This window comes from Aythya ferina (genome assembly GCF_964211825.1).
Source record: "Aythya ferina genome assembly, chromosome: 1".
In the NCBI taxonomy this organism is placed as follows: Eukaryota; Metazoa; Chordata; class Aves; order Anseriformes; family Anatidae; genus Aythya; species Aythya ferina.
This window is the reverse complement of record NC_140296.1, coordinates 20,407,787-20,418,964: the sequence shown is the minus strand read 5'-3', so window position 1 is coordinate 20,418,964 and position 11,178 is coordinate 20,407,787. Positions and strand designations below refer to the sequence as shown.

Here is an 11,178-nt window from a genome sequence, read left to right as displayed (position 1 = left end):
CTAGGAAACGTGTGTGAAAACCTGAAAAAAAATCTGTGAAGATGAATAATGTGTTTGCTCTTATACTAGCTTGAAGAGCCCCTCTCAACCTGGACAGATGCTCCATATCCTCTCTGGTCCCCCCCATTTGTGTTTATATTGAGGACTAGCTGTAAGCATGGACACAGGCCAGCAAGCTCAGGCAACACAAACAGTCTGAACCCAGTGCTCAAGGCAGGGAGCAGGGCACATTAGCTTGGACTGAGCACCATGCTGTCAAAGAAGCTATTTGCAAGTGAGATGTGAGTTATTTGCAAGTGAGTCTTTGCCTTGCACTGCAGCCCACAGCTCATTTGTACCGCTGCCTGCTGAGACATAAGGACATCCAGGCTCTGGACAACAACCTGCAGCTTTGCTACTTTCATTTTGGGGGATGCTGCTTGGCCTGTGGAGGAAGTCTTAATCCTGCTATGTCAATCTCCAGCCCTGCCTTTGGGACCTGCAGCCGGGTGCCTGAGAACCCTCAAATGCCCTCAGATATCTCTTTTCCAGAGGAGGCAGTGAATGCTTTGGGTGTGGAGTAAAGAGGGCTGCATGCGAGGAGTTCCCTGAAGGCATTGAGGTGGGCCAATGTTTTCAGCATTGTAGGAGATCATATTCATTTAATGAGATCTTGGCTAGTTTGATATTCATAGTGGTTTCGTTTCTCTTGCCTTTTCCCACCCTACCAAGGAGGGATTAAGAGCTATTTTTTGTTTGATTGCTTTTTAATTTTATGACTTTAAGTGGTGAAATGAGATAAGATATATCTAATGCATCATACGGCTTGCACTTTATGGGTACTCATCTCTTTGGAGTCACACGAATGCCAAAAGGATCAGGATCAAAAATGACACCTGCCCTTTGAACGCAGATTTGTTTAGACGCTTGCATGCATTTCAGGGCCTGGGGTGAGGAAGTTGTAGCCCTTCAGCTGTGACTTGCAAGGCAGTTCTCACACGCCTGGCTGTCAGCAGTTCTGTCCTGGATAACAGGGTCTCTGTCTGCAGGCAGTGGCAAGCCAGTGGGAGCATCAGCAGGAGACCTAACACCAAGCTCTGTGCTCTGTGCTGCCTCCAAAACATAGAATCATAGGATCATTTAGGTTGGAAATGACCTTCAAGATCATCAAGTCCAACCATCAAATGCATCACATGCAGCAGGATAAATGAATTCCCACTGCACTGTTATCACCTTCATCCTCTGAACTACCCCTGGAGCTTCCCCTGCACTGCCGATCTCAGGGTATGTAGTATGTGCTGTGTGGCCTTGAATCCTGGGGAGGTTTTGAATGCTCACATCAAAAGCATAGCCACCACATGGCAAGTCCTTAAAGTACTTTTACATAAAGGAATTAAAAGCTGTCTTCTTTAAATGCACTACCAGCCTTTCCCTCTTTTGATCATATCCTAATAACACCACTTTCAATTGTTTCACTGCTGTAAGGGATCCCCTGTGTAAACGACTTTCATTTGGTCTGGGAGCTGACTGAAATATCAAGTCTGTTCAAAGGAAAATAGACATGAGACATTCTGTGCCTGCACAACTTCCTTGAAGCTAGCCTTTGTGACTTTGTGACTGTAAAATGTCAAAATTGCCAGTGTATACACTGGCAAACGCACACATGCACATACAGCGATGTACGCACTTGCAGATATAAGTACCATGTGCTGGAATATTACTGTCATTTATTTCACTGCATGTATGTGTCACATAATTCTGTTGTATAAATGCTGATGCCAATTTCAGAAAGAAAAAACAGCATCTGTTTTTTTTTGTTTGTTTTTTTGTTTTTTTTTTTTGGGGGGTGGGTGGCAGTTAATATGCTGAAAAGGCTAAGGAAAACATCAAGAATCAGAACGGAAATTAAAGTTATGGTAGGTTGCACACTGGGTGTGAGATGCAACCAGTTAACACAAGACATCTAAACTATTTCCAAAGTAATAGAAGTGTTGAAAAGTAAAATAATTATCTCAGAACAAGAGCACACATTCCTACTGATATAAAATACCTAAGAGAGCCAATTTTTTCCTTCTGGCATGTGCACAGCACATAGAACTTCCTGATAAAATATGTCAGTAATTATGATAAAAATGGTTTGAATTGGTAAACCTTTTTAGGTGAGAATTCCCAAATAGCTTTGCAAAGGAAGAAATCGGAATTATTATCATGAAAGCAACAGGGGAGGGCAAAACAGAGACCCTAAAAACAAGACCAGATGTGTAGATGGAGAGGAATTGCTATATCCTTGCTGAGGTGGTAATTTACCAATAGAATTTGTTGTGGAATTCACCCTGTTCTGCAGAATTGTTTTCTCCCTTCAGAGGGTGTGTCCATGCTTGTGAAGCTACTGGAATTTATTGAAATAATTACACCAGAACAATTTGGTAAATCTCCAGAGAAGCTTCCAGCCCTAGTTTTAAAATATTTCTGGCCCTGATGTTTGAGAAAAATAAGTGGTTTTATTTGTATGGTTGTATGGAAATATAGCTGTCTTCCTGAGGTCACAGAGAGAGCCAGAAATAATAATGTGGGAGATGTGATCTGCCTGGTACCAGGCTTGTTCAAACTTAACAAGGCAAGTCCACAGCACAGTAAAGGTGAAATTTAGACCACAAGATGAAATAAAACCAATTCACTACCAGGTAGCACAGGCACAGCTTTACTGAATGTGAATGTATACTTTATTTTCATATTAAAACAGCAACTTGAATCTTAGGGCTCTGTGAAATTTCTGGCAAATACACCCCTGCATTGTAAAATTTGGGGTCCTCTTGCAAAAATGACACCCACCTTTGTGCAGAGCTCAAGGGCTGTGACAGAAGCAGCACAATGAGTTGCATTTCTCAAGGCTTCAGGAAGAAAATTTTCTTGCTGGATAAAACCACACATGCTTTCAAACCCAGATTGATATGGCTTTGTATATGAACTTTATTCCCTACAAGGGCTTACACATGAATAGCTTTTGATAAAGGTGACATACTCATGCAGGATCGATTAGGTATGAGGAGAAACACTGGTCAATTCAACAGAAAATCTCAGAAAGCTATATTGATACCACATATTCTCCAGAAATATTAGTAATTTATCTTCCCCTTCAGTGAAGTAAAATGATTTTAAATGTGCACATATGTGAGAAGTTATTAAAAACACTTAGTGTATTGGGACAGGCAATAGTGATTTAGTAGTAACAATTCTGATCAGGTGGATGGGAAATCTGTCTTCTATAAAAGAGTATCCATGTCCTTTCTCACACATGATGATGTCTTCCATAAACCCTTATATGTTCACTCTATTTCCTTTTTTTTTTTTTTTTAATTAAAGAAAAAAAAATAAATTTTTATAACACTGTTGATTTAGACTTTTTAATGTTCTCTCTCCATTCATTCTTTTCTCCTTGACCTGTATTGTTTTTTAGGTAGATAAAATTTTTAAATTCCCTAAGAATGTGTGAATGAAGCAATCCAGTCCTAGTTTTAAGGCACTGATCCAGAGACACTGAAGTCAGAGGTAGTCCTTTAGCTGATTTCAGTAGACTTCATTTTAGAATATGATTAGTTTGTCTTAACTTATTCTTATCAACTGTTCTAAATACACGGAAATAGCAGCAAGCTACAGCTGGAGATAGACATGTTCTTGTACATAAATTTAAAATTGCTTTGTTGTACAGATATTAAAAAATATAATCTAAATATTTTGCAGAGTATGTGTTGTTATGAACCAGTGATATTTTTCAGTTCAAAAACCTTTGATGTACTTTTTTGATGCACAAGACAGTTTTGACATATATCAAATGTCAAAGTTTTCAGAAGCTCCAAGATTGTGTAGATAAATGTGATTTTTTTTTTTTTTACACCTACAATTATCTTAATGCATTAAGATAAAAGGAGATTATACACCTGTAATAGACTTAGAAATACGTAAAGCTCATTTGAACTTCTCTTGGGGAATGAAGGACATTTAAAATAAAAAAATATCTTTAAATACTGAAACAATAGTATTTTTCCTATGGTGTTTTAGGCATATTTGAATATTTAACATCAAGTCAGTCTTTGTGAAAGATAATGTGAAAATGATTCTCAGTGCTCTCTGTGAAAATATGTTCTGATATGGAGATGCATGGGGAAGAGATAAAGACAGATTGTGAATGCAGGATTTTCTGAATAATTTGGGAAACCTGTTTTAAAAAGATTCTTGGGCACACTGAAAGTTTTCTGTGCTGAAAGGGGTATTCAAGCCATAATTACAGGCAAGTAGCCTGGAAAGGAGAAGCTCTGGACATGACTTGAGCATCTTGTGTCTATGTCTCAAGAAGATAGAGAGCACCCAGAGGAGGGCTGTAGGAATGACAAGAGTCCTCAAAAGCATGCCCCACGGCGAGAACCTATATCAAAACCAGAAACACACCATGAACAGGCTTTTTGAACTCTAAAACAAACTAGTCTTTAATAACATCCAGTTGGTGCAAGATGAAGCAGATAAATGTAAACTACAAATAAAGCACACATTTTTAATAGAGATGTTAATTAAACTCTGGGACAATTCATCATGGCTTGTGGTAGATTTACCATCACTGGAATCATTTAAATCAAGTTCATATGTATTTCTGGAGGTCTCCTCCAGTTGAAAGGGGAGTTAATTCAAGGCATTCCTTTGGCCATTATTATTCAGAGAGTTAGGTCAGATGATCTCAGTAGTTTCTGACCTGGTTAAATATTAATCTAACTAAAAAAAAAAAAAAAAAAAAAAAGCCAACCCAAAAAGAAACAACAAAACCTACACTCCACAAACACTTTTGCCTGTATAGAATGAGAAGAATTAGCTTTCAGAAACAAATAATACATCATAAACTATTTTCAACAGGAGGTAGCCTCAGAGAGGGAGCAGGGGCTGAAGCAGGTGGCTAGGGACCTTGCAAGACAAACAGTTAAAGATGTAAAATGAATCAGAGATGTCAAATAGCTAATTTAGTAGCATGAAAATAAAAATAATAAAAAAAAACAACACACAGCTTCTGGGGGGGGGGGAGGGCACATTGGTTTTGACACAGTTATAGTGAATAGTTGGAATAGTTGGAATTAAGAGAACTGTACATTTCACACATCTAGAGATAACGTGTTCAGATTATTTATGAGACATGGCAACGGGAAAAAAATCAGCATACTGATCTCCAAAATCATGTCCCTTCGGTCTGAGCAAATGAATATTGGATGCACTGATATTAAAACATGCAATTCCTTTCTTGCCATGACATGGGACTAAATGATATCTATTTAAGAAGTGGTGATCATCTGCTCAGCACAAGTCACTGATGTGCATGAACTGCTCCAAATGGTAATTATAGAGACATAAAAGTAACAGTAAAATGTTTTTGGAAGCTGATGAAATTCCTGAAAGGTTCCTTAGCTGATCAGCATATATAAGACTTGTTAGTGCACACATATTTAGTTAGATTGCAAAGTTATGAAACCTTTGAATTATCTTATGTGCCATCCTTTTATTTCTAATGAGGTGTTTTCCTTGGAATATATTTCAATAATTTTCCTTGTATCCTTGCACATTTATTAGGTGTAAATTTTAATGACCTCATTCTGATTTGGCAGGTTGCTTCCCAGTGATTGCCATTAACTTCACAGTTACCAACAAAAAGGGTTTGTAGTGCTGGCACAGCAGTGAGATAAGGATGGTCTCATTTGTTGTTAGCATCTGTAACCAAAGAAATTGCAAAATTACCTCCAAAACAAGACTCAAAAGTAGTGGAAACTCCAGGTTTTCTATACAATTGGTTAATTACACTGAGATGTAAAAGAGCTTCTCAACCACTGCTGTTCTCCAGCAGGTCCACCTCTGCAAAGGGACAACACATTGGCATGCTGTCATGATACGGACAACACTTCCTCCATCATGGGTCACTTGGGGAAATCATGTTCAGGCATGAACCTGAGGTACCCCCAGGTAAAATGCTGATGAAAATATAAAATATTTGGAGTTTGCAAAGGGGTCCTCCTCCAGCCCAACTTCTGTGAAAGAAGGTCATAGTAATGCAGCTATGGAGCTTGGAAATGATCTTTTTTAAGATAATCATTGAATATTTAATTGAATGTAAAGGAAAACTTTAATTATAACACCACTTAACAAGTCTTTAAAGTTGGATTTTAATCGGGGCTGTGCATCAATGGTGCTTCTGCTTTGCAAAGAAGAGCAAATCATGTCTGTGTGTGACAGGCAGTCTAGCAGATCACACCCTGCTGTGGCAGGAAATGTAGCCCCAGGAGGCAACCAGCCTGCTTTTTTACCCAGGATTTGAAGCTTTTTTTTTTTTTTTTTTTTTTTTTTCTTTCAGGGACAAGAGCTCTAGGAGCAGTCTGAGGCCACGTCACTTGCTCCAGGGGAGGTATGTCCCAGCTGGGGAGGGCTGTCGCTGGTGGCCACTGCTATTTCCCTCTGCACACCCCAGCCATGCTCTACCTCCAGACACCTGCAGCTTATTTTTTCATAAAGACATCAGGTGGGAACATGAATGATAAACCTAAATCACAGTTAATTCCTATGGTCTTTTCTCTTTGTGCATTAGCAGGTAGCACATGGTGATCAGAAAAGGGCTACCTGGGGATGTGCATGGCATGAAGGAGTGTGCCTGTGGGGCAGGGCTGCTGAAGGCACAGGACAGCAGGAGTGGCAGCTGTCCCACCGAAGTACTGCGACAGCCTTAGGCCTGCTCACATCTGATACCAAGAGTTAATTTTGCCAAAAAAAACTAGAATAAGGGCAATGGAAAAGTGACTGATATGCTTTTTCTATTCCCATGACTCCTCTGCACCAAATGAGCACTGTAGTCTACTTTACACACACAAACACACACACAGTTGTAATTTCATGATTGTATTTCAGGCAAGGTTTGGGACACAAGTCACCAGATCCCAGCTTTTTAAGAGCCAAACCATGCCTATGGGTAATATTGTAATAATTTTTCTTTCTCCCAAAGACTGTGTTTTTGGACACAGGAATGCCAATGGCTCAGTGGTTGTAACTTCTTTTGGGACAGCAGCATGACTAGCAGCAAAACATGTGCAAAATGAAAGCACCATGCTCTGGTGGTCAGCTGAGGGGAGGATAATGTGCTGGTCCCAGAAGCACTGGGCAGATAGGGCAAATACACACACACACAAGGTTTTAAAAGGTTTTAAAAATGTAGATTAAAGTTGACATCTGAAGGGTTGAGTATCATGCAGCTTATTAACTATTTCACCATTGCAGCTGTTGTGTAAAGGCTTGTCAGAAAAGGGTGTAATAAATGTTCATTTAAAAACCTGTTTTCTTTATCCTTTGCCTTTGTGCTAATTTTCAGGGCATAATGAAGATATCTTTTAAAGTCTGAGGTTTTAAAATTAAGTAATTCTTAAAAATTATAAACATAAAAAGTCAGACACTTTGAAACATGTGAAACCAGATGACATTTTTATTTGCATCTCACTCATACAGAAAGGGTTTGGTGATTTTCCATCAGGTGGGGCTGGGAAAAAAAAAATCCTTAAAGACCTTTTCTGCATTCTGGCAATCAACAGGGAAAAACGAGACTGTGTAGGGTGGGGGGTGCAGGGTAAGGAAGGGCTAAGAGACAAAAGGAAAACCAAAAAGCTGACAAGAGGGAAACCTCATTTCAGTGGGAACTTTGATTCTGAAAATGTTGACACTGGTGCCAAGTTTCTTCTCCTAAATTCAGGGCTTCAGGACTGAGTCTTTCATAGATGCCTTGGTAAGCTCTTAAGGAGGATTATTTTTTTTTTTCGTACCTGAACTGCTGTCCTTATATTTTCATTAAAACATATATTTTTCTCATTACATTTCACAGATCCTTTATTAATTCCTTTTGTTAGGAGTTTCTTTACATGCTGATAGCACTTGCATCTGAGGAAGTTCACTAAGATGTACCAAATCTACATTCTTCAGTGAATGACATTATTTAAAGTTCATTACTGAATAGCAGGATTTTGATCAATTTCCCAAAAGAAGGGTTAAATAGGAAGAGAGTTTGATCTCAGAAGAGAGCAATGTTGTTATATGTGAAAATAGAAACCCAAACTGTAAATGAATCTGAGAAGTCCAAACTTCAAGCTTCTGTCTCACCATGGTCCAGGTGTGGGACTCCTCTGGAGGATGGAGGTGCCACCTGAATGTGCTGAGCCTGTGACCAGAGCTGTTTTCTCCTCCCTGCAGAAAGCTCCCTGTGCACCAAGTGGGGAGAGAAGAGCATGTGGAAACAGTCTGTGAAGCCTGGAGAACAGGCTTTGTAAAGAAGAGGAGAAAAATGAATGCTTTTATGCAACAGTGTGCTGCTGGTGACCCACTTTCTGCAAAAAGAAATCTGTCAAGGCTATAAAAATTGTAATTGGATTTCCCTTCAGAAACCAGGCAATGTGCACACCCTAGGAGAAATCTGGGGTAAGACCACAGCAGCTTATTCTTCCCTGGCATGGATTGTCTCTAACACTCATTGAGTTTGTCCTACAATTCTCTCCATTATAATAAGAATAGTTATGAAATTATGATGAAATTTGTGGTATATTTCTAAATGTTGTCAAATGTCAGCCTAACTTTGTTTAACATTATCCGTGCATGAATTTTGCACCACCTTCTGGCAAATGGTCTTCTTTCCAGATGTCAATGGAGTCAATTTTGCCCAGTGAGATGAATAGTGTCTTTAAAATGGATCAAGATAGTCATCTGTATTAAAACATGTAACTACCATTCTAGGCAAATATTCAGCTCCCTGTCACCACCTCATTAACAAGTTATAAATGGTTGTGAGTGATAGCAGGGCATGACAGATCTGAGGGTGTCACGTAGCATGAAGAAATAGCCATGTATTTGAGATGGAGATTGTATTCAGCTCTCAGGAAGATTTGCTGCAGCTTCTGTTCTAGTTCACAACAGCGAAATAAGAGCTGAGGGCTAAAATTACTCTTCATAGTCTTTGTGCTTGGTGCTGCTTATTTTTTGTGTCCTAGAGCCTGTGAGATGCTCTGACCTCTGAAAAACAATGTCTTGGTGTCAGAGTGGTACCTGAGTCTTCAAATGCAAAGCTGCAGCTTGAGTTTTGATCCTTTCATCCCACTCTTTGCTGGCACCTGGTGGTGCAACAATAAAATGTGTAATAAGGGAAAAAGAAAAAAGTGAAGAAAACAAACAAACAAACAAAAAGATGTTTCAGCATATTTTTTAGGTTTGGCTCCTGCTGATTCTTATGAGGCTTGCATTTTCTCCATTTTCAATCAGTAATTTTAAGGCATAATTTGAAGTTCTGCAACATGGAAATCATCTGAAGATATCTGAGCTAGCTTATTACAGACATTACATTCAGTTTGTAATTTATGGTTCTTCCTTCCCTAAAAGCAGGACGTCTCTTACATCCTTTTCCCACTTCACCTCTGCTGACCCATGAGACAGAAATTGCAGCTTACGTGTGCCAGCATGGCCAGGTGAGCCCTGGAGGGATTCACCTGAGTGCTCCTGCTGCCTTCCCACCCCCAGGTCTCTGGATGAGCAGAGCAGCAGCATTTGGTGAAAGCTCCTCAACATCCTTCCATCAAATAAAGAGCAGGGAAGAGCTAAACCTCTTGATTTCCAGCCACACCACTTATGCCTTTGTCATTGCCAGCCCTGCCAACTTCTGGGATACCCTTTGTTACTAGCAAAGAGGAAAATGGGTAAAGATCGACTACGTATGGTTTTGGGTTATGAGTCAGAAAAAAAATTGAGATCTGCTTTTGTCCACAAGTAGTAGGGGATCTCCTGAGTGATGGTTGTTTTTTGGCAAGGGTGAGCTCTTCTCCAGGTCCCCCTAAGGAGTCTAAATTTAGGCAGGGAATCTGAGCACTGTAAATAGTTTTCCAAAATCTTCTATTGTGCTTCACCAATGGGGACTGAGAGTCCAGCCCAGGATGCCAATTCCAGATTTTAATCGTTTTGCCCAAAATATGGGATAATCTAACCCAGTGTTCTCATGAAATTCAAATGACTACAGTTTTAAGAAAGAACATATGTATACATTCTTGTAGTCTTCATGGGAACACCTCACTCACCACACTTTTCCTGTGAGATGAGTGTTGTTCAGATGCCCTCTGACTGTTGGAGAGTTGGAAGTTGGGTCTCACACCTCCTAAGGAGAGCATCAGCAATTCTATTGTGTGATTTAAAATAATAATAATAATAATAATAATAATAATAATAATAATAATAATAAATGGACATACTACGAGTACTTGCATAAGGCATAAACACAAGCATTGTGTAGAAGACTTATTTGGGGGATTTATTTATTTATTTATTTATTTTGAGGCTTCTCAGTTTTTTTGAGAGGGCACATCAAGGAGAGATTTAAGGCTTTACAGGCTAGGTCAGAGATGGATCAAGCCACATCTCAGCCAGTCCTGAGCAGATCCTGCAGTGAGATGCTACACTCTGAGAGGCCCAGGGAAGAAATTGGAACGTGCCCCATTCTCCCTGTTTCCTGCTGGTTAGTCTAATTGGTCATGTAGTCTGTGTGTTGCCATGTAAAGATCACTGTAGGTGCTTAAAGCTTCACCAAGCACTGTGGACATCTGATTTGGGGCTATGAATTTTGGTGTGTGCTGCAGCACCTAAGCATTAGGGGTGGCATTGCTCCACAGAGGTGCTTTGAGCACTGTGCTGTTCTGAGCTGTTTGACATTGATGGAAATTGAAATTACACAGTCATGACGGAAGCAGCTACATCCAGGGTAGATGAGCTAATGTCCTTGCTGATACAATTTTTCATTTCAGTTAATTATTAATATCACTTAGTGTTACATTGGATGTATGTTCTTCTCACAAGTGTGGGCTCTTTCACCTTGAGCTGAGGGGCAGTATATTAAACACAGCAATAAAACTATAAACTGAGAAGCCTCGTAGTGTCTTTAAAGATATCATAATTGATTTTATATTTCATTTTGCTAAAGAAACTGTCTTTACAATTTTTAAAGCCTTAGGGCTGACTAACAATATGCAGTATCTAGTTTCATACACCAGATAAGTGCTTAGAAAAGATTAAAATCAATTATGCTATTGTGAAGTTTTAAAGTTCAAAGGGCTTAAGATCTGTAAAAAAATGTTTAGATGTAATCTTCAGGCAAAGAATTAG

The 11,178-nt window shown here is 39.3% G+C and overlaps 1 long non-coding RNA gene across 1 annotated transcript; it reads left to right on the top strand.

Moving 5' to 3' along the window:
* The first annotated feature begins 409 nt into the window (after positions 1-409).
* Positions 410-6,729, top strand: LOC311430070. The gene is made up of 4 exons (XR_014688536.1): positions 410-601; positions 1,029-1,263; positions 6,362-6,412; positions 6,596-6,729. It is a non-coding gene; the product is annotated as an uncharacterized lncRNA (long non-coding RNA).
* Positions 6,730-11,178: the final 4,449 nt, after the last annotated feature.